This window comes from Cyprinus carpio, chromosome B14, assembly GCF_018340385.1.
Source record: "Cyprinus carpio isolate SPL01 chromosome B14, ASM1834038v1, whole genome shotgun sequence".
Classification (NCBI taxonomy): domain Eukaryota; kingdom Metazoa; phylum Chordata; class Actinopteri; order Cypriniformes; family Cyprinidae; genus Cyprinus; species Cyprinus carpio.
In genome coordinates, this window is record NC_056610.1 from 20,029,678 (window position 1) to 20,053,230 (window position 23,553).

At 38.1% G+C, this 23,553-nt stretch overlaps 1 long non-coding RNA gene across 6 annotated transcripts in view; it reads right to left on the reverse strand.

The window, feature by feature from the left end:
• LOC109078413 overlaps positions 1–5,369 on the reverse strand; it is a 72,679-nt gene extending 67,310 nt beyond the window's left edge. For 2 of the 6 annotated variants that reach the window (XR_006156461.1, XR_006156458.1), the window contains exons 1-2: positions 3,469–5,369; positions 3,224–3,336 (exon numbers count right to left, since the gene is read on the reverse strand). This is a non-coding gene — a long non-coding RNA (uncharacterized LOC109078413). Of the gene's footprint in view, positions 1–57; positions 184–1,299; positions 2,195–3,223; positions 3,337–3,468 lie in introns of those variants that run through there. The other 4 variants (XR_006156460.1, XR_002015776.2, XR_006156457.1 and 1 more) reach the window with 4 other exon arrangements.
• Between the last annotated feature and the right edge of the window lie 18,184 nt (positions 5,370–23,553).

The window sequence follows — 23,553 nt, forward strand, 5'->3', positions numbered from 1 at the left end:
CCTGATAATTACAGGTCAAAAATACACTTCTGGCCTCCACCCACAGAACACACTGACCTGAGCTAATGGTTAGAGTGTGGGAGCAACGACAGGGGTTTGCATTTTATCTGCTTGTTCAGTTGTTCTACAATGTGCCAGGGTAAAGGGGTCCGTGTGTGCTTTGGATCTCTGTTGAGTATGTGTCTAATTGAGAGGTAAGCAAAAAAAGTTTTGTGCCTTTAGAAAGTTTCCAATAAATATCCTGCTCTTAATTTTAAACACCTGTCCATAAACCTCTGAGGAATGCTAAATAAAACCAAAGCTTTCAGAGAAAGCCTTCTGTCTGGCTCTCACACCAAGACAGCAGGATTTGTAATGGCTATAACTAAGATTAAGCAGTTCAGGCTGGACCGGCAGTGTAAAAAAAAAATGTAAATGCACTGGTACATGCTTCACAGTAGGGATGTGCACAAGTAATCAACTATTTGACCACTTGTTTGCTCTAACGAGTCAACTGGTAAGGCCCTGTCCCAAATGACGCTCTAAGACACTGTGTCCACACTTTGGTGATGCACAAATTTGATGGCTTAGGGCAACTTGTGAACACAAAACACAGGTGCTCACAAAGGGACTCTATGGTTTAGTGGACATATACACATCAGCCATTGTAAGTACATAAGTGTGCAATTCGGAACAAGGCCTAAAATAAATCTTCAAAATGTTTCATGTTAATTAATTTTAACTGTTTGAATACTGGCTTCCTGTCATCTCTATACTGTTCTGTCCAAAGATATTAAACTTATTAAATGTATGTATATGTTAGTGCTGTCAATGATTAATCGCAATTAATTGCATCCAAAATAAAAACAAATTTGTTGTCATAATATGTGTGTACTGTGTATATTTATAATGTATATATAAATAAACACTCATATTTATCTAGAAATGATCGGATATTATATATAAATATATTTAATATAAAAATCTAATATATTTTTCTTAAATATATACATGCATGTGTGTGTGTATTAACATACATAATAAATATACACAGTACACACACATATTTTATGTAAACAAATTTTTTTATTTTGGATGCGATTAATCGTTTGACAGCACTAATATATATATATATGTCCATATGCTTAATAAAAAAGATTATATATTCACATTAAACATTGTATAATATAAGCATATATGTAAAAAATATGCACACACACATACATATGCGTGTATGTATACATACCAATATATATATATATATGCACATTGTATATTGTATAAGCATATAACATAACAAAAAAAACATTGATAATTAAAAAATAATTCAATAAGATGTATTTGACGTATGCATGTTGTTTTTTCATAAGAATAATCAATAAAAAAATTATACTAAATAAATAAATAAAATGTATTGTATATGAAATATAAATTATATATAGTATACACACAAACACACATTGTAAAGCATGTAAATATGTAAACACACATACACACACACACAAAGAATAAAGACCAAAAAAATTTATGTGCACGTTGTCAGCACCTAAACAAGAGCAAAAAAAAATAAGATAACAGCGTCAATCATGCTTTCTTTGTGTCCACATTCAATCACAAATCACACAGCAGACCTTGTGCACAGCAAAATAGGGCAGGAAAAGGGTCTTGAACTTGCTTTCAATTTTGACCCCCAGGAGGGGGGCGAGGGGTAACCTAGGGGCCGGAGACTGTTCTACTAGACTGCAGCTCTGGTTTCGATTGCCCAAACTCCTGACGCCTTCCGCTGCTGCACCTGTCAGCCGTCAATAGACCCCCTGCCCGCACCCTTTCAGTATGGTGAATATATGGCCATGCTGAATGCCCCCACCCAGCTAATTACTGAGACCTCAAAGGCCTAGATCTTCTGCACGCACCACTACGACACCAAACCAGCCTGCTCTGACCTATGCATCTTATATACACCCTCACATACACACGTGCGTGTGAACGCACTTACACATGTGGGACACTCGTGAGGAGCACGGCTGATGGAAGCACTATTGCATGGCAGGAGATTAACAGAGCTGTCTACACGCAAGCATGAATAATACAGTTATCACTCCAGACAGACAGGCAACACAGACGGCAGGTTTAAACTGCAGCTCAGCGCTGAAAACCTGGCAGGACACTGCATCTAAATACACACTCTCTGCAAGAGGTGATGTGCATGAAGCATCTGTAAAAAAAAATAAATCAAGATTAAGGGAGACTGGGGCTAGATTTCACATGCAAGTTGATCACATTTTGATTTACAATTATGAAAGCAAAAATTAAACATATGCACAGATTAAATGATCATAATATATCTATAACGTGTTTGGAAAATAGACATGGCCATTTTTTTTTAAACTTATGTTTATTTCAATTTATAGTTTATTAGTATGTAACCTACATTATGTATTTTTTCATTATTTTGCGAACAGTTTTACATTTCACAATTGTTTCACTGTTATATTTTTGGGGGAAAACACTATATTAGGTTTTTATGTCAGACTGTTGTTATGCAAACCCCATATACTGTGACAATATGCCTCTCTACAGCGACAAAAGGTGTGCAAATTATGGGGGAAAATTATTAATTAAATTATATTTTAAAAAACTATATAAATTATTAAATTATAATTGTATTATTATAATAGATAGATAGATAGATAGATAGATAGATAGATAGATAGATAGATAGATAGATAGACAGACATTTATTAAAGTATAAAGTAGCCTATGTTGTACAAAAATGACCCTGAGTAAAACTTACTCCAGTCTCCTCTATATGAACCCTAATCTTTGACACTACATATCCTACTTATATTAACTCTATGTTCATATCTAATAAAAAAAATTAGATTTACACAAAGAAACATTACGTTGTACCAATGCGTGCGTAATGCACAATATGTAGCGCAAAACAGCCAATAATCTTCGTGTATGCAGCCATGCATGAAGCATGATTTAAAAATGTGTACACCAGCGGGACAAAATTGTCAAAGGGACGTTCCAGACCGACGTGTAATCCCAACAACAACAAAAACACATGACCACGTACGCCTTGGCACCTGATTCGCTCTCATCACAGTGATGCAGCAGGAGCTCAAACATGGATGCGCCTCAGTTAACACTTCATAGCGCGAATCGTTGCAGGTGCATCTTCGCATTATCTCGCTACATAAAGTGGGCTCACAATAAAATGTGCTGTACACAATCATACCGACATATAACGACGTTTCCATCAACTGTTAACACTCCAGCATTCACTGTCTGTGGTGTTTGTCTCCTCTCTCTGCCCCAGACAGCAGCTGCACCTGCGACAGCCCACCGGCTCTGTTCACACACAATTCCCAAACATGAACGCATATATTTAGTTGAAGACAATGTTACAGGACTACATATGACAAGACTACAGAGTGCGACATGTTATCTGTGCCCCCCGTGCAAGCTGACATTGCTGCGTACCGGCGTCACAGAGAAAGTGTGTCGTCTGCGCTGAACTTGCAGAGGATGAAAGTGATGGTTGAGAAGCGCTCACTCAGCTCAGGTCCTCAGCATCCACCTCCCAAAACTATAGAAACCTGTCTCGAAGCATCCAGTACAGAGCAGGTTCAGGGCGTCCCACAATCACCGTCCGCCCTGCGACATATTTTTAGGTTTGACCCGTTGATGTCATTTCCTGTATGAGTGCCACATACCTTGAGTCGTTTCAAAACCACTAATTGGGAGCAATTTTTCCGCTCGCTTGACCGCGTTGGTCTATAGGGCCAAGCGAGCGGTTATTAGAAAGAAATTAAATCTGTCGGGTTTAGTGTTTTGAAAAATTTAAAGTGATATTCAACATCCTGCTTATTTCGCGCATCCGCGGACTGTGGCGCATTTACTTTTATATAATCGCAAATTGATCGAGTCAAATACGTTTACAGGAAATGTTTTATGTAAGTGACCTTTATCAAACTGCCCTAAAGGCCTTTCTTAAATATTCTTCTAGAAAGTTTGTTGACAAAAACATGGTGGAATTTTAATCTGTAGCCTACAAAAATCCAATGAATATGTATGTGATTACAGATTGCATTTAAACGCCTTAAAAGTGAGTTTTGTTGTTGTTGTTTTTGGTATTTATTTACTTAAACTTTGATGTTTTATTACCATAGTTGTCTGCCTACAAATTACAGTAGTTAATTCCAAATAGGCTGTGTATTTGTATATAAATCTTTTTCGTCTCAGTATTGCTTTTTGTCATTTAAAGGTTTATACAAAAACGTATACTGTCGACTTCTGCTGTACCGTTAGGTGGCAGGTGGTATGATTTTGTTAAGCTGATGGAGGGAGTTGCAAATTCCTGATCTCCTCTACATACATTTAGTGTTGAAAAATTGCCATTATGGTCATAGTATTTGAACAGACTACAGTGTTTATTTGCAAAGTTATACGGTCATGTGTTATTCAGGCATTTTGGTGTTGCATGAGTGTTTGTAGTTGACATTGGCCTTGCCTGTGTTTGTCACTGGCCTATAGTCTTCTTGCCTATACCTCTTCTGAGTTAAGAAAATAAATACTAAAGATTTTCTATCCCTGACTAATGCCCCCTCCACTGCTGGATGAGTGAAAGAGGGGCCCAGTTTTTTGTATTTTTTTTTTTAAGGTGAAAGGATTCTATAGGAGTTTAAAACTGGACCCCCTGCAAGGCGCTCTCTTCTTGTCTTTTTACCTCTTAACCTGTAGACTCGGCAGCCTATCTCTGATCTATGGAGTTCCTCTCCTTGAGCCAACATGCCATGATAGATGGTCATTGGCCTGCTCATACAGCCCAATATTTCAATTTCCTGCCTAGGCAGAGGCATTTCAGAGTTTGAATAGAGTTCATAGGCACAGTGTGGTTCCTGCCGCTGCCCCCGACACCCGCAGCGAAGACCCCCAGACCCAAACATAGCACCGAGCACATTCCAAAGGCTCAGCAAAAGCAACCTGGCTCTCAATGGTAATGGAGTGGTCTGCTGCTACACCTAATACTGTTCAAAGAAACCTACACTGCCAGTCAAAAGTGTTGGACATATACCCCCAGTTTCACAGACAAGGCTTAAGCCTAATGCCAGACTAAAATGTAAATCTGAGCTTTTTTCTAAGGCATGTTTATAAAAATTACTTAAATGTCCTAATTGAACTATGGCCTTATCCTGGCTTAGTCTAAGCCCTGTCTGTGAAACCAGGCCATACTTTTTTTCTTATTGCTATTTTCCACGATTTTTAATAGTAGCAAAGTGTTTTAAACTATGGTGAAAGGATTGTAGGAGTTTAAAACTGGACCCCAAAATGATTTTATCTCTTATTTTAATTCTAATTTGAATTCACCTCATATTTTACATTGTCTCAGCTTACACTTAAATAAATAAATTAATTCATTCATTCAGTCACTCATTTATTTTAATTTTTAACTTATATAGTTCACATGTATATAAACATGTGGGCTCCTTTATCTTCACTATCTGGTTAAACTTCAATTAAAAAAGAAAAGAATAAATACATAATTTTTTTTATTTTAGTTTTATAAAGAAATCTATGCACAATATATATTTGTCTGACAAAGTCATTTTAACCTTAAGATTAAAAGGTTTTTAAGATCACAAGGGGAAAAAAAAACTGTCACATGTGTCCAAACCTTGTTCCGAACATTAGTAGTGTATGTTTACTGTGTAAAAAAAAAAGCAGAGACACCTGCCATTTTATTCTGTTTGGGATGTTGATGTTATTATTTTGCATACAAGATTTTGCCTCAAAATATGCCGCCTAATATTATCTAAATCAGTTTATATTCTTTTTAGCTTCATTCACCCTGTATAAAGATAGATTAAGAATTTTAAAAGTTGTTTATAGTTTAAAATCAGTCACTCAGTATATTCAATAATACACCAATTCTAATACATATATGTTACATGCCATTTTTTAATGCTTCTTAAACAATTTTATGCTCATTTAAAGATTATTTAGCATAACATCTATATTTGATATTTTAAGTCACTGTTTATGATGGTGCACCTTTCTATTTTTGTCAATCTATAGGATTAGGTTACAGAATATTTGATCACACAATTTAGGCCTACATTAAAGTGATAATGCAGTAAGCAGTCTGGCAGTAGTGCAACCATGCTAACTCAACAAAAACTGAAGAGAATCAAAAAGAGCAAAGGACGCTCTTACGTGTGAGTGAGAGAGTGACATTAGGCAACAAAGTTGAAACAGAATCCCCCTGCACAAAAGAAAGATACACAGCGTTGCTTTTCAAGGAAGCAATGCTTGACTTTGGAATCTTTTCCCTTCAGTATAGCGCTCTCTCCCAAAGCACATATGGCAAATATTCAGAGAGAAAGAGCGGAAAGACAAAAATACATGCAAGAATGAAGGCATAACGCACACTGTGATATGTGTCTCATTTTGACATTGTTATCTGGGTCAGTTATATTTATGAGTATCATGGTGTTTTAGGGAAACGTGATTATGTATGTTCATTTTATTTGACAAAGGAAAGCTGATATCTGTTTTCTGCGTGCATATAGAGGGGGGTGCATGTTTGCATGAAGAGAAATTCTGTACATGCTAGAAAGTGACTGGATGTGTGTGATTGCACATGTTCTATCCCTCTAACTATGGATTTGTAATGGAGCGCTCTGATTGGACGTAGCTTATAGCAAGCAGTGCACTCTAGTGGCATGAGAGGACAGAAACAGCAGTTTTATTCGGTATACATTATCACTGTAAAACATCAATAAATGTTGTGTAATAAAAGTTGTAGACCTAAGATTGTTCATGTACAATTGAGGTACAATGTCTTAATCCAATCAATGATTACAATCGCCCGACACATTCACACAATGACTTGCTGCAGGCTAGTGCACATTCATTTCATTATTGCAGCACTGATATGGTGTATAATTGTGCTGTAATCTCATGTCTAAAAATAGCATGTATCCTCATGTGCCCCCCATATATGGGACACCATGCTTCTGTGATCAAAACAGAGGGTTTGTGAGCTCTCTAACCTTCAGATAACCCCGCCCCCATCCCCTCATCCAAACCAAATGGCACTAACAGCGACTTCAAAGTCAATAGGCTTCCGGCTATCAGTTCAGCTTCAACAACAACAAAAAATGGGTAAAAAGCTGTATTGGTAGATGGTGTATCTTGGTACTAAAGGTTCTTTATTGGCATTGATGGTTCCGTAAAGAACCTTCAACATCCATGGAACCATTGCTTTATTTCAGGCTTTTTAAAAAATGGTTCTTCTGTGGCATCACTGCAAAAAAAAAAAAAAAAAAAAATTTTGGAACCTTTATTTTAGTGCTGTCAAATGATTAATTGCAATTAATCACAATTAATTGCATCCAAAATAAAAGTTTTTGTTTACATAATATATATGTGTGTACTGTTAATATTTATTATGTATATATAAATACACAGATATGCATGTGTATATTTAAGAAAATATGTTATGTTTTATATTACATATATTTATATATTATATAAATAATATGAATATATAAAAATATATACTTAATGTGTGTGTATTGATATATACATAATAAATATACACAGTACACACACATATATTATGTAAACAAAAACTTTTATTTTGGATGCGATTAATCGCGATTAATCATTTGACAGCACTACTTTCTTGAAAAAGGTTTTTCAGATCATTACAATGTTCTTCACACACTCTTAGTATATAGAATATAGAAATAGAAGAACAATTTTGGGATCCCCAAAGAACTTTTCAGCGAACAGTTCCTAAAAGAACCATTTTTTTTTTTAGTGTGAAGAACATTTAACAATCCAAACAACCGTTTTTTGTTTTGTTTTTTCACTCTAAAGAACATTTTAGGCACTGAAAAGTTTCCCGAAATGTTCAAGGTTCTTTATGGAACCATAGATGCCAATAAAGAACCATTATTTTAAAGAGTGCACTAAGAAAAAAGTGGTTCTCTTAAGAACTGTTCACTGAAAGGTTTTTGGCGAATCCAAAATTGTTCTTCTAAGTCATCACAGCTAAAACCCCCTTTTGAAATCGTTAATTTTTAAGACCGTGACCCCCTACTTTACCAAATCAGCCAGCTGTCTCCCAAACAACCAGTACCTGTGCCCATCAAAAGCTACTTAAATACTACTAGATGAGCACCAGATTGCAGAACAAGAGGAAGATGGTTGGAATGAGTAGGTTGGGATGAGGATGGGTTTTAGCTGGACGATGAGGGTAGTACAAAGAAGGGGGGTTGTTTGGACTGCAGTGCGCCAGACCCCCTAAAGCAGGGTTTAGCCGAGGCCTACAGGCCCAGGCAGACTCCTTTTAGCTCGCGAAGTAGATTAATAATGAATTAAGGCATAAACCCTCCCCCCACCCCAACATACACATCCCCAAAAAGACATTCACGCATGCTAATGCATTCATTATTTATAATGTGTGTGCACGACTGGGACAGGATGGCCACATCTGAGCCTGTGAGTGACAGAGAGTGCGAGAGAGAGATGAAGGGAGCACGATCACCCCCGGATGAGACTCCGAGGCTGGCGAGGAGACATCCGCTCATTGTGCAGCATCTCTGAGCTTCCCTGGGTTGGGTTTGGGGTTGGGGGGGTTGGGATGAAGTGGGCAGCCGAGTTATCAGGGGGAGGGGTGGATTAAACAAATAAATACATGATAAGAAATGATCATGCTGGAGACAAAGAGGCTAAAGGAACAAGCAGGGGGTCAGAGAGGGTTAGACTGACCCAGATTTACTGTCTGGACTACAGACCTGGTCATGGCATATTGCTTTTTTTATATAGCTGAAGATCTCGTCTGCTAACTGTTACATTTTTTTCAAGTGTACATGTTAGAAAACCCTTAAGTGTGATATATAAAGTTTGTTGATGACAGTAGAGAGAACGTAAAGGAGACTGGCAGCACCTATAGCAGCTATGCTCCCATGCAGAGTATGATAAGGTGATAAGATAAAAGCAGTGCCCAGACTTCCCAGCAGCCTTTTGCCATCAATATTCGCATAGATATGGAGAGATCAGGCCTGCAGACCACCATCATCTCCATAGATATCTGTGGGTCTTCAAGTAACCGGAGACAGCCGGTTTAATCTGACAAAATGTCTTGAACAATAAGATAAATCTCCTAGAAGATAAGCATTAAAAGATCTAGAACGGGTGTTTGGAAACGTAATGACTTGTGACTTGTCTTCCTGATTAATTTGAAACCATCTAATTACTTTTTGCAATTAATATTTCAACATCAGTCACTTATTGGACTTGTAATGCAAATAATATTTGGTTTCATGATACATGTGCTAAAGTTATGTTATTAATTACCTGTTTAAATTGTGTTTGCTCATTAACTGAATCATTATTTCAGAATGATTAAACAGCAAAGTGACAGGGAAAGAAAACGTTTATGACAGGTACAAGAAAAACCACAGTCAGCTTTTAATTTACAGTAGCTTAATAATGCAGTTCTCCGAAGTTACCACCTGAGGCCAGACCTCACAAGAGGACACCGGCGTTGTGCAAACATTGCAACATTTGTTTCACACAAGGTGTGCCACTAAAATCTTTTATACCCAATTTTACCTCACAGGAAAATCCATAAACTTTGGAAGTGTGTCAAAATAACACAAGAGATTGGATTTTCCACTGTTCAAAGACAAAATTGGCCCTCACTTTTTTTTTAACAAATACAACAACATCCTTATTATGTGTGCGACTACCACAGTCTGCACCATGTTAGCTTATAAACGCTAAGCCTATCTGAAAGTGTGAGAGAGGTGTTTTGTAATCTTCCCTTTCTGCTTAGACTGCTGGACCTCTAATCAAGACCAGAACACGCTGCTCCTCTTTCACACATGTAGCGACAGTGTTTACAAAATTGCCAGAAACTCAGTGAAAAATGATACTCTGTGTTTTATTCCCTATGCTTGGTTTTTTCTTTCTTGTATCTTTTTTATTTTGCAATGGATTAATAAACTGTAAAAGCAATTTTCCACCTCTTGAGTAAAAAATAAATAAATTGTGTGATGAATATTTACAGTGGCATTTTAAGATATAAAGACACATTGTGAGTCTCATCTACAAAAATCAAAGCCACATTTGCAGGATATAAAGTAACACTGTGAGATATAAAGTCATAATTGAAATTAAATATATAATGAAACTTAAAGTTGCGACTATGAGAAATAAAGTCAGACTTGTGAGATTAAAGTTGCATTTATGAGGAACAACAACATTTGCAGGATATAAGTCACACTGTGTCAAATAAACTCATAATTGTAAGATATGAAATTGCAATTATGAGAAATAAAGTCACATTTGCAGGATATAGTCATTATTTGAGGTATAAAGTCAAAATTGTGATATACGCAATTATTAGAATTAAAGTCAGAATTGTCAGTTATAAAGTGGCATTTATGAGAAACAAAGCAACGTTTGCAGGTTATAAAGTCAATTATAAGATTTAAAAAATACATTTATGAGAAATAAAGTAAGAATCATGAAGTATAAAGTCACATTTAGGAGAAACAAAGTCATATTTGCTGGACATAAACTCATAATTGTGAGGGGAAAAATAGCCTTTATAAGAAATTAAGTTATAATGTCACATTTAGGAGAAACAAAGTCACATTTGCTGGACATAAAGTCATACTTGTAAGGAAAAAATAGCCTTTATAAGAAATAAAGTCAGAATTGTGAGTTATAAAGTCACATTTGCAAGATATAAAGTCTGAGATATAAAGTTGCAGTTGTGGGAAATAAAGTCAGAATTGTGAGTAACGAAGTCACAGCTGTCTTTGTTTTGCGTTGAGGTTAAAAGTGGCTTCCATAATAAAACTCAACACCACAATGATCATTTATGATGTGTACAGACATAATTCAGTGGTTGTAATAAATGACAGATCGATCAGTCCTGCAACTTTGGATAGGATGAGCGTTAAGCACTGGTCTCGTGGCCTGCTCACATGAAGGCCAATACAGACCCCACAGCTGCAGAAGGTCCGAGCGGCCATGTCTGTGACCTACCACAGGGAGTCTGAACAAAACTGTCCGAGTGTCCTAGTGACGCAGGACCGCCAACCTCCTTCTCCAGAGGCTTTCATTAGGTTTCAAAGGCTTCCTGGTTTTAGATTACTGCGAAAACAAGCGACTGCACTGACTACACTCTACAGGGCACCGTGAAGCCGGGCCGGCTGAAGACACAAGCGCACAACCCTGCTGTGAGTCAGGAGGATCACATTTACGCCACTATTTGAACAGAAACGCCACACAAAGACAGGTGTGATTTTTATTACGTAACCTCTGGGTGGAGTGAAACCTTCATGTTTTGGAGACCAAAGGGGAAGCTATTGAATGCTACGGTGCCACACAACATCAGTCGCCAACTTGCCCGACCTGTCCACCTTTGCAGCGGCACCTTGTCAATCTTTAGGGAAAAAAACCCACAGCATCAAACAAAATGGTAGTAGTTGAGTTGAGTAGGCCAAAAATGAACCCTTCTATCCAATTACACCAAAACAACATTGTCCCAACAGAAGTGTCTTCTAAGACATGTTAAGAGAAAAGGGCCTGCTGCTTCTCTCTGAAATGAGATGTCCATTCTCTGCGGCCTTTAGCATGAGAAAGGCGCCTCACTGCATGCATAATTCTGCTGAGTCATTGTGATAGCCTTTCTACTGGCCGCTGACAAAAAGCACCAGCACGGGGGCTATTGTCATGGACGCATCCATCTGCATCAAGGCCATTAGAGGATATTTGCACTTCCTCAGTGCTGCAGGCCCAGTGGGGTTTTGACATGCGACAGAAGGCACCGGGCTTTGCCCACCAGCTCTTCAGGTGCAGATTGGGGTAGAGTGAGGGGCAGCGCTCCTGTCAACCTCTGTGACGGACGCATGAGGAGAGGCAGGAGTGTGGCGGTGATTGATGTGTGAGGGATTCCGACCACTCTGTGTGGGATCTGCTCTCCTGTCTTTGTGTTTCTGCATGTTGGAGGGAGTTTCTACTTGTTAAAGTCTGTGTATGCGGTGAAATGAATTGGCGAGTCGAAAGAGCACAAGACAGGCAAAGCATCCCACACACAACAGACATACATGCAGCCAGACTGACAGATGGGAGAAGTGTGTCCTCACCAGAGACCGACCACATGAGTCTCCAATTCATACAGTACTTGCATATGAATATAGAGTATTGATGAAAATAAGATGGAAGACCGGTATAGAATTAGCCAACATGCTAAGATTGAGTAAAAACCTAGTAAATGGGTCAATGATATACTATAAAAAAAGGGAAAATCTAGTTTAAAACGTGATTCAAGTTCTTAGAAATGTTGATTTTTTTTTTATGGTTCACTCTCAGAAAAAAGGGTACAAAAGCTGTCACTGGGTTGGTACCATTTCAAGAGGTACACTTTTGTACCTTTTAGGTACTAATATGTACACTTTAGGTACTACTGTGTACCTTTAAGGTACCAAAATGGACTCTTTAGGTACAAAGTTGTGCCTTTTGAAAAGGTACCACCCCAGTGACAACTTTTGTACCTTTTTCTCTGAGAATGTTTAAAATGGACCTTTGGGTAATAAAAATAAAAAATAAAAAAAAACTGAATAACTCATATGGTGTAACTATAATTTATGTATTATATATAATATATAACATACAAAGTAACATCAAATTATCTTTATACTTTTATATAAGTACACCTTGAGTGTACACATTTTATTCATTTAAAAAAAAAACTTTAAAATATATTCATTCATAACATTTAGTTGTTTTACTCTAGTTTTTTACAGTATTTTACGGTTAAAATTACAATATTTTTACATTTCCATTTAGTCATTTAGCAGATGCTTTTATCCAAAGCAACTTACAAATGATTTTTCTTTACAGAGTTGTCATAAGGTCAAAACATCTATTTTTAGAGGCCTATTGACATCAACACAGAACTATGAAGGATTACAAGGGTCCTCTCAATTTGTTTTTTCAATTCTTAAAAATATTAAATTCAAGAATTTCATTATTTTAATAAAAAAAATCACCCTTACATTTATACTTTATTCTCCAGAAAAAAAATATTATATATATATATATATATATATATATATATATATATATATATATATATATATATATATATATATATATATATACCTGATATCATACAGGAATTTGAATTCAGAAATCAAAAGCATGCTCCATTTAAATTGTATTCTAGTCATTGTATGCATAACTTGCTTGTATATTGCAATTGCATAATGTATTTTTAAATAAATTAATACATAGGACAAAAAAAAAGAATGGCACGTCATTGACACAAATGCAGCTTTGAGACGCAAAGCACATGTGAAAATGTGATAGTCCCGCTCATGAGTCCCATGAAATTTTTTGCTTGCACACTCGTTAAATTGTGATCCCATGTACAAATACGGTCTGTCAATCCACAACTCGCTGCATGTAACTTATATCCCTATTGTTGTTTTTTCCACTTTTGGAATGCTGGCAGCTGGAGATAAGAATCTTGATTGAATTAAGTGCTGCTCGAGAAGCTCGGTGCTGTGTTGTGCCAGTATGTGTGCGAGTGTGTGTGTGTGTGTGTGTGTGTGTGTGTGTGTAGTGATGCCAGCGGGCAGGGGGTACCTGTGGGCCAGCTCCTACTGGGACTCATTTGGAGCAGACAGCTCTCAATGTGTTCATTAAGACTGTGATTGGGCCTCACTCCTGTGGGGAGGACCAGCCTACCCAATGCTGAATAGTCTTGATTGTGCTCAGCATAAATTGCCATCTGTTTCAGTATAGAAGAGGGAGATAGAGAAAGACAGGCAAAAAGAAGGAGAGATGGGAATAGAAGTAGAGGGAGTAGAGTAAATGCTAAATTTCTTATTTGACTGAATTTTTAGAAGTTTGTCCAATTTAGAAAATCACATTGTTGAAAATAGCATTTAATTAAAAGGAATTTTAAAAATTAACATTCTATCATTGCCACACTCTGTTGTACCAAACACCTATGCTGTTTTTTAGCTTTTAGGAAAACAAATATATTCTAAAGTTATACAAAAGCTGGTAACCCTTTAAGGTGTCCTTGTTACACGTTACATGTACTTACTATTATAATAACAATTAATTATGCATAATTACATGCAAGTAACCCTAAGCCAAACCCTAATATCCTAACCCTAAACATATAGTAAGTACATGTAGTTAATTAATATTTCTCAGTATTTAAATGTATAATTACACTGTAACAAGAACACCTTAAAATAAAGTGTAACCCAAAAGCTTTGTGTGGGGAACAGAATTAATGATCTTACTCTTTGCCAAAAAATAATTCAAAATAATGATTCAAAATGATGCAGTGGACAGACTGCGAAATTTAGTATTCAGGAACTGCTTCCCTTTCAGTTTTCAGAATTCAACTGGCTAAGCCCTACAGCTGAACTAGAATTTTGAATTGGAATGACAGAAAGAGAAATTAGGCTAGATTTGTTTTTCACACATAGCTTTCATATGGCTTCATGGAATAAAGCACACAAGTCATACTTGTTTTGGAGTATGATAGCAATGAAAAATCTCCTTTTGTGCTCCTTGAAAAATGCAGTAATGTGAAGGTGAATGAAAAAATACATACAACAGAATATAACTCTTCCTTTAAAATGTAAACCATGAGTCCATCTTGTTTTCTTTTCTCTTTCCTGACATTCTGAAATGTATAGATAATTTACTGTTTCAACATATGCTTACAAAATACTGACAATAATAAACTGCATGTCTGTGTGTCAAACAAAAGCAGTACCCTCCCCTAAGCATGTATGCATAAGTACACAAGCACATTCACAAAGATAAAATGTGCTTTCTGATGTAGACTATAATTAATCACATGGTGCCTGTGATAGCACGCAATGTCACTCTGTCTTTGGATGAGACCCCCTGAGAGAGGGTATGACAGGCCAGGGCAGATTGATCGGGTAGAAAGTTACTGTAAAATAGAGGTTTGCTCTCTGTCCCACCAATCGATGCCGCTAGAGCAGTGTAGCATAGGGTTCACTGACTCTATGAGCCCAGAGTACAGGTTAGCCAAAGTGCAGCCCATTGACCATTCACCCTGCTTAGAGGCTGCCATGTTTTCCCATTTCCCTACTTTTCAATTAAAAACCTTATTTTTCTATCATGGTGGTGACTTTCCATTGACTTATCGTCAATCCTTTAACCCTAAACCTGACCCTCACTTTTATATTTAAGGACATTACTTAGTAAGGAATATTAAATAAATATTACGTTTATTAAAATAATACACCAGGTTTAACCCATGATAAGCTCAATTCCCATGTTGATTACTATTAAGAAAATAAATTGACTCTGTATTCCCTGTATTTTTTTTTAACACGCTGTGGAAAGTCATGTACAAATACAGTTTGTAAAAAAAGCAAAAATGTGAAGTTTATGTTTTTATGGCAGTCCTTGCATTAATTCTTTATTTAAAACCTGTGTATAATTTGAGCTGTACAGCTGTTTAAATAATTTTTAGTTTTTTTAGGAGTTATGGTCATTTTGTGGCATTACATTAATGTTGAGATATACAATTTGTGATATACATCAAAGTTGAACAGATTATCATAAAAGAATAAAATAGTGCAGACATTTGGTTCTATCCATCACTAGCTGATTGGATTTTGAGATGTGGGTGTTGCTTGCAGTCAATTAGGGGTGGAGTTTAAGCCGACTAAAATCTGTCATTTCACCAGAAGACTGAATAAAAATGAGTTAAGAAATTAAACATGCACAGATAAATTGTTCCCAGTAAGATCAATAAGATGCATTTAGAAAACAGATACTGAGTTTTTATTTCACATAGACTTTAAATTTATAGTAAAACTGAAAATCACGTTAACACACATATTGTTTACATGTTGTGGCTATTTTTTTGTAAACAGAGTGTTTCACATTTACTGCCACTATTAGTGCCTCACTGCTTTTATTTAAAGAAAAGGAAGGATTCAATTAATTTTATTCTTAACAACACCAACAAAAGGAAGGTTGATCTTCAGTCTTATTCCCTAACCAAAAAGTAGCCACAAAGTTTTTTTCAGTTACTTAAGAAAGTTCAAGTAATTTTAGACTTTTTGTAAGTATAAGCCAAGTACACTTAAATGTCATTTTAAGTATATTTTCTGAGGAGTACATAAATCCCATTTCTGAGAAGTACATAAGGACTACTGCATACTTTCCTGGCCATATATAGGTGATTTATTTTTCTACACACATATTCACAAGAAATCCCATTCTACCACAATTCAATACAATTCAGATTCACATAAACACACACACATCTGCTCTCATAAATACACACATGTGCATCAGAATTCCCATGCTATCCCATTTTACTACAATTCAGCTCCATTTGCATTCAGATACATGACCAATATATGATTAATAAAACTTTAATCCATCCTTCCTTCCTTCCCTCCTTCCTTCCTCTCTCTCTCTCTCTCTCTCTCTTTCCTTCTTTTCTCTCTGGCACTGCAGGGTCTTGGGAAGAAAGAAAGAGAGGGAGAAGAAGAGGGCCGTGGCTCCTCATGGCTCGACTTTTTGAAGCGTCTTTATCGGGCCTAGCAGCGGCGTCCTGCGTGTCCAAGCCTTGCCTCGCTTTTTATCCTTTGTGCCGGCCAAGGTGTGTCAAATGCACTGAGCTATTGTGCGGCGGGCAAAGACGACACATCACATTCTGTCTTCTGTCTCCAATGGGTGGGAAGGGGGGAGGTTGAAAGGGGGATACGAGGGAGACAAAAAGCCAACTTACAGAGGGCCCGGGCTCTTCAAAGCATGGTCGCACAAAGGCTTATGAAGCGTTACTTCATGCAGAGTTGTGCCAGATGTAATTGCGGGGTTCCAGAAGATAGAGAATCACACACAACGCCGTGCCCCACCCCACAATATCTTGAAAGAGCCGCTGCTAAAAGGCGGCGATTCCAGAGAGAGTGAAAGTTTGCTCCACTTTGATTAACCATAAACAACTGAGTAAATAAGCTATCCTCCGGGGCTCCGTTACAAATTTCCCCACTTGCTGACTCCAAAAGGTGATTTCACGCATCGAGCTTGATAGACGCTGAGTGAATGGAGGCCTCCGCCGGAATTCAGAAAGGGGCGAAGCTCCGCAAAGTGTCAAACTATTTCATAACTGCTTCACACGTTTCTAGTATCAGCAGGATCGGAGTCTCTGGCAGCCTCTTTCAAGTTTAAATTGAACTTTTGACAGGCAATGATGTTGATTCATCGTTGATAAGCAGACTCTTTGCTCGCTGACTGTGTGTGTCGTGCGGGGACATGTAGGCTCCACTGTTCGAGATAAGCCTTACTCGTCTTGATGTGTCTCACAGTGGCCTCCCGCTGAGACGTAAGCGCATGTAGCATGCATGTCTAAATATGTTTCTGGGCACAAACAACCAAGAGGGGGCAGGTAACTTGGAGGCACTGCACCTTGTTGCGCCTGAATGCAGCGTAATTGGAGATGACCTAATGATTGGCTGAGGAGACGGGGAGGGTCTGAAAGCTTCCAGATGAAGCTCTCCAGGGAACGAGGTGTTCCTGTGCTAGTGGCGGCAGAGCTTCCAGGTCCAAGAATATGGTGATTTCTCTGAATGCCTCCATCCGGCTCACCGTAGGGGGTCTCACAGACACTTAGGGCATGTCAGGTTGTTGGCACCAGGTGTGCTGTGACTCCATTATGCCAAAAGAATAGATATGAATGAGAAGTGAAGAAAGGTAAAATGAAGAACTTTTGAAGTGCCGACTTTCTGTCTTTTCGCCAAGTGGACCACTTTAAAATGTGAATCGAATAATCAAATCCAATTTTACGTTAAGAATGCATTATGCATCGTATTAGCGGTCCTTTGGGATGCCAACCAGTCTGCATATCGCTAATAAATTGAGTAGTTCTTCTTGTGTTTAAAAGTGGTTCATTAGATTTGTTAATGTACAATGCAGTTCCCCCACAATCACTGAAGCTGTTTGGCTAAAACATGCCCTAAACGTGTTGCAAGTGAGCGGCTTAATTACTTTTTGTCTGTGCTGGAGTGAAATCTTCCCCTGATTTAAGTGGTTATGAAGAAGTCCTTGTACATCCAAGCGATGTTAAATGGCACCTGGCAGAGTGGGGAAGGCCTAGCTCTCCTTTGCATATTAATGACGAGGCTGCTATGAAAGAGAATAATTCATTCTCCTCTATGGCAGCACATATGTAATAGAGCGAGAGCACAATAAGTGTATCGCTGCATCTCGAGTCTACGCTCACAAAATGGCAGACACACCAAAAGGCAACATTGCACAAAGGGGATGAAGCCAACTTTTTGGAGGTTTGACAAAGTCTTGACATTACAGTCAAAGTGTGCAATGCGTTCACAAAAAGTGTAGAGTGGACAAAGCGTACATTACTGATTAACTGTTTTGTTGGCATTCTTCTGCTGCCAGTAACAGCTGGACATAGTGTGCCATGATCAGTGGGGGGGGGGGTTGCTTACAAGGCTAAAAATGAATTTATTGATGAGCACCTCAACCTGTTTTGCAGAGTGAGCATATAGAAAATGCATTTTCCTCTTTTGGGGAAAGACAGAAAGGTCTGATGACCAGAATGTTTTGAAGGGCATTTTATCCAGAGAAATCGTTCAGAAAGTGAGCTCTGAAAGAAGTTCATGCATATTAGGGTTGTGCAAAATTCGGAATTGAAGAATTGGCTCCCTTTCAGTTAATAAGTTGAATTGTAAAAAGAATTTATTGCAATGCAAAAGAAATATCACATAATGCATGTCTGTCTGTCTGTTTATCTATCTATCTCTTGATCTGTCTATCGTTCTCCATCATTCTATCGTTCAGTCTATCAATTTCCATCTATATATGCAAATCTGTATCAATGATCAGCTACTTAATTCAATTTTAGGAATTCAATTGGAATTTAAAAGGCATTCACAATTCAGTTTTGAATAGTACACACAACACAGATTCTCAGAAAACTACGCCAAGCACTATGCTGCATGAGTGACCTGTCTGTTCTAGGACAAGAACAATGCTTTAAAGCTACATTACCCCAGAAGGTCAGGTCTTTTTCTGAGACAACCCCTAACAGACAGCCTGATGAGATACTATAAATAATAGAAACATATTGGAAATAGTAAGACCCAGCTGCCTATCTTCATAGACAGAGTTCTCCACCAGAATTCTTAAAGAGAAAAGCTCCAAAAACTGTCAAACTATTTCGAACTACTTCACACTTCAGCGAGATTGGAGTCTCTGGCAGCCTCTTTCAAGTTTAAATTGAACTTTTGACGGGTAATGATTCCACAACTCAGCAAACTCTGAAAACACAACCTCACAGAGCAAAACACTCTCATGGTTTAGGCCTTGATATGACACCACAAAGCATTCAGTCTAGTAAATCATCTTCTGTCTGATATAGCCTACTCAGTTCTCCTCTGCATATCACTGATGCTCAGAGCTTCATCAGACCTTCATAAATGGTACTCTTTCAAAAATGTATGACATAGCCACGCATGGATAAATATTCAGTTCTCAAACTGAAAAAAACACTTAATGTTACATGCCTTCTTTATACTATCAATCGAGAACTCGAGTCCAATCCGAACACATCAACAGTAGAAAATTAAAATGTCTTCAGTGTGGAACACGGCAGTTAAACATATGCATACATAACATGTTGGGGCTGCAGCCTCCTGCTGGGAGCAGGCACGACAAAGCCTCTCTAAAAGGAATACCTCTGGGATCGCTAATGATTAATTAGCTTGTGTCATTAAGTGAAGCAAATGTCACCCAAACTTCCTAGGGAAGCTGTCACACCACGTGCGCTCGCTAAAGCTCCCCAAGGGGCTGCGAGATGACGCGCTTCTGCGGCGAGCGAACCCTGACATCCAGTGGTCACATGAAGAACTGCAGCGTTATTGACAGGCGTCCTTGTCGATCATATACCTTGACGTTTAGTTGATGTGACGTTTAGTAGGTGACCAAAAGAGTAGCTTTAATTCTGTCTTCTTTTTCTAACTGCTAAAATTTAAATTTGAGTCAATGCATCAAACACTGATTTTATCTTAGAGTTATCATTGGATCATTGTCTGAAAACCACATGAGGAGCTTTGGTGTAATGCAGAAAGCTATATATTTAATCTGTACATGACAGGACAGTGAAACGGTGACGCAATCAGACACTTACCTGCTCTTACCCACATCTTCATCCAGCTTACATCCAATAAGGCCAAGGCCTGAGGCCTAAACTCCTTTAGTGCTTACTATAGTGTGGTCACTATTCACCCCTTCCTGCTTTCTGTCACGTTAGGCTCTCGTTCTTGCTCTCACTCCATTTTTCCTCCTTCTCTGCTCATTCTCTGACCTGTCTGTGTGGCTGAATGGTGACTAGTGCTGCCTGTCTGACTCATTAGAAGAGGTCCAGCCAACTGTGCAAGAGAAGCTTTCTCTTTTCAGCCAGATCCTGAGGGGACGGCGGAAGTAGACAGGAGGAGGAGAGGCAACAAAAAAATAATTGACGATAAACACGTTACCAGCAGACACAGGACTCCCCTGGAACGTTCTTAATGCTCACACACCCTTACTCATACAATGGCACACCTGTCGGAGCATTTCCACTCAGTAAGCACGAGCAAAGCAGCCAGGCCCTCCCTCTGGTGCGCTCTCTACGTGGTGCTGTGTGTCTTCAAGAAGACTCTATTCAGTCGCCTTGCTTTCTCGGCTACGACCGTGAGATAATGGCGTAATTTCACCTCAATGTGCACACACATGCGTTCTTACTCGCCTCTGAGGCGCTCCCTCCTTTCTCTCGCTCTCAAACAGACACTATGACTATTGTCCGAAATGGTGGTGTGTGGATTTATTGTGTGTGTGGGGTGTATGCCGTGTTTTCTTTGAGGCCAGGGTGGTCGCGCACACCCTCCAGGAGGTAGAGATGGACACAGCGAATGGGGCTTTGATGGACTTCTGAGTGGCAGCACAAAGCTCTCCATAGTCTTTATGTGTAAAGGGGAGAAGGGTGACCTATGCTAATCCAGCTCTTCTTCTGGTGCTCTCAACTACAACATCATTATCACTAGCTTTTTAAAGTGTGTTATGGAAATAGCTAAATAAATGTGCAGTGGACTGGCTGGTTTTGATGTTATGTAGCCAGAAATTTCATAATTCCTTTCAGGTTGTTCTTCTTTTTCATTTTTCTTGTGGGACTCGTGAGTCAGTGTAAATCTTCTGTAACGCCACTCTGTCTCCATCTCTGTGTGTCGTATGTTTGGGGCCCAGACAGACAGCAAGTCAGACACCTCCTGCTAGACCGGCCATGTGATGTGTATGTTTCAGGGCCGCCTGTCAGATAGGGAGATTTAATTAAAGTCTACTTTGTTCCTTTATGCCGTCGTTCCTTACAACACCACTCCTCTGAAATTAATTAGACCGGCGGTATTTGCTATCCTCAATGGCGGAATCACCTTCCCCTGAAAGGAGGCTTACATCTAAGAAGACACTTTATTTTTACACACTTGAGGTTTGTTGTTTTTTGTGGTCATTACCCTATTCAGTGTTGGCTTTCATGCAGCTGTGGCCTTGGCTAAAAAAATAAAGGCCTTTGTACTGGCTTCGTGAATACAAGCAATGGGTCCATGGCAGGTAGCCCTCATAGTAAGTTAATCTCCTGAAAGAGCCCCATACAAGTAGTTTTAATGTCTTCCTTTGGCCCACTGAGGACTGTCATCAATCGAGCACTTCGCTCCTTTGTGCCGGTGGTCCGGTTGCATGAATGGGAAGCACCAGACTGTGACAATGGCTGCCAAGAGTAGCAAAGTAATCACCTTCCAGGGAAAACATAAGTAATCATGCCTAAACTGTTTGAGCATCCATACAAACAGCATTTTGTGATCTGGGAATGTGAATGGGAGCTTTTCTAAAGTGCTAGTGCTTGTAGAGCTTCTGTTTGTTTATATGTGAGGTCCAGAATCTTTCTGTCACCACTCGCTCGTGGCCAGAAAGTGGCCATCACATTTAGTTTAGGATGAGGGTAAGCATGCAGTGTATGACAGATTGGTGAGTTTTAAAAAAAAGGACCAACTGTACATGTAACCAAATTAATTAAATGTAGTATCACACAAATTGAACGTAATATTTATGATTACTCTAAATAAATAAAAGTGTTCATATTTCAACCTAAACACCAAATCCACAATTTAAAAACTTCTAATTTACTTAGTGAAATTAGCATCATTACCAAACAGAGAGGATTCTGAGTTGAGATGCTTCTGTAATCCAGCCTAATCACCAGAGCCACTAGGTGGCCTCTTCTACTGTAGTATAATGCAGTGTAACAAGCAGTTATCAATTATTATTCACAATGTGGATTCTTACACAACCCTGCAATGTGTAATAAAATCCTCTTTGCATTATTCAGTAAATAAATCTCACTGAGAATAGCAAAGATAGGGATTTAGAGGAAATGAGAAACGGGATTTAAATTTATTTCATTACCATATTATGGCTATATCATTTGAATTTACATAAAAGGAATTATGAAAAGGTAAATTGTATCTCAGGGACGTGGAAAGATAGTAATTGCAATGATCCATGTTAGATGATGGAAATAATAGTTGATATTTTCATGAGAGTTGCGTAAATAAGAAGGAACAGGCTAGGTTTGATGATGATAACAGACCTTCTACGTCCTTAAAAACTTCAGTTGTAATTTGTCTCTTAATACACTAGATGGTGCTAAACACCAACAGCACATTGATATGAGTTTGCTATCAGTAGTATAATAGTCGTCTTGATCTAAACGAAACCATCACCAGTACCTCGATCAGAACAGAAAATTTTTTGGCTAGCTGATAGAGAGGGAATTAAAAGCCGTGTGTGTCAATACAGTACAGTAAAATGCAAACCAGTTATATTTGCGGCCCTTTAGAACAATGTGTAAAACACATTAGGCCTATCTTTCTGTGATTTTTGCAATCTGTTTGTTTGGGCTGCATGACTAAGTGCGACACAACATTGGCTCAACCAACGGTGTGAGTTTGAATAAACAATGGAAGATGAATATATGTTTGATACTTTGTCACTGAAAACAGTCATTATTTTTGCACATCTAGAATTTTTTTTACAAATGTAATATTCATCCATCTAGTATGAACTAAATTTAAAATGCCTAGAATGAGAAAAGAAAAGAAAAGAAAAGAAAAGAAAAGAAAAGAAAAGAAAAGAAAAAAGAAGAAAAGAAAAAAGGGTCATGACACAAGTACCCAATTAGTATCAATGTAAACTACATTCTGTAGTATGTAATATTTCCCAGTAAGTATATTTAACATTATATGTGTGGTTGTTGTATATACTTTATATTTGTAGTATATACTTCATGTGTGTGTGTGTGTGTGTGTGTGTGTGTGTTGTCGCGCGCGCGCGCGCGTATGGGGATATATATATATATATATATATATATATATATATATATATATATATATATATATATAGGCATGTATTTATTTA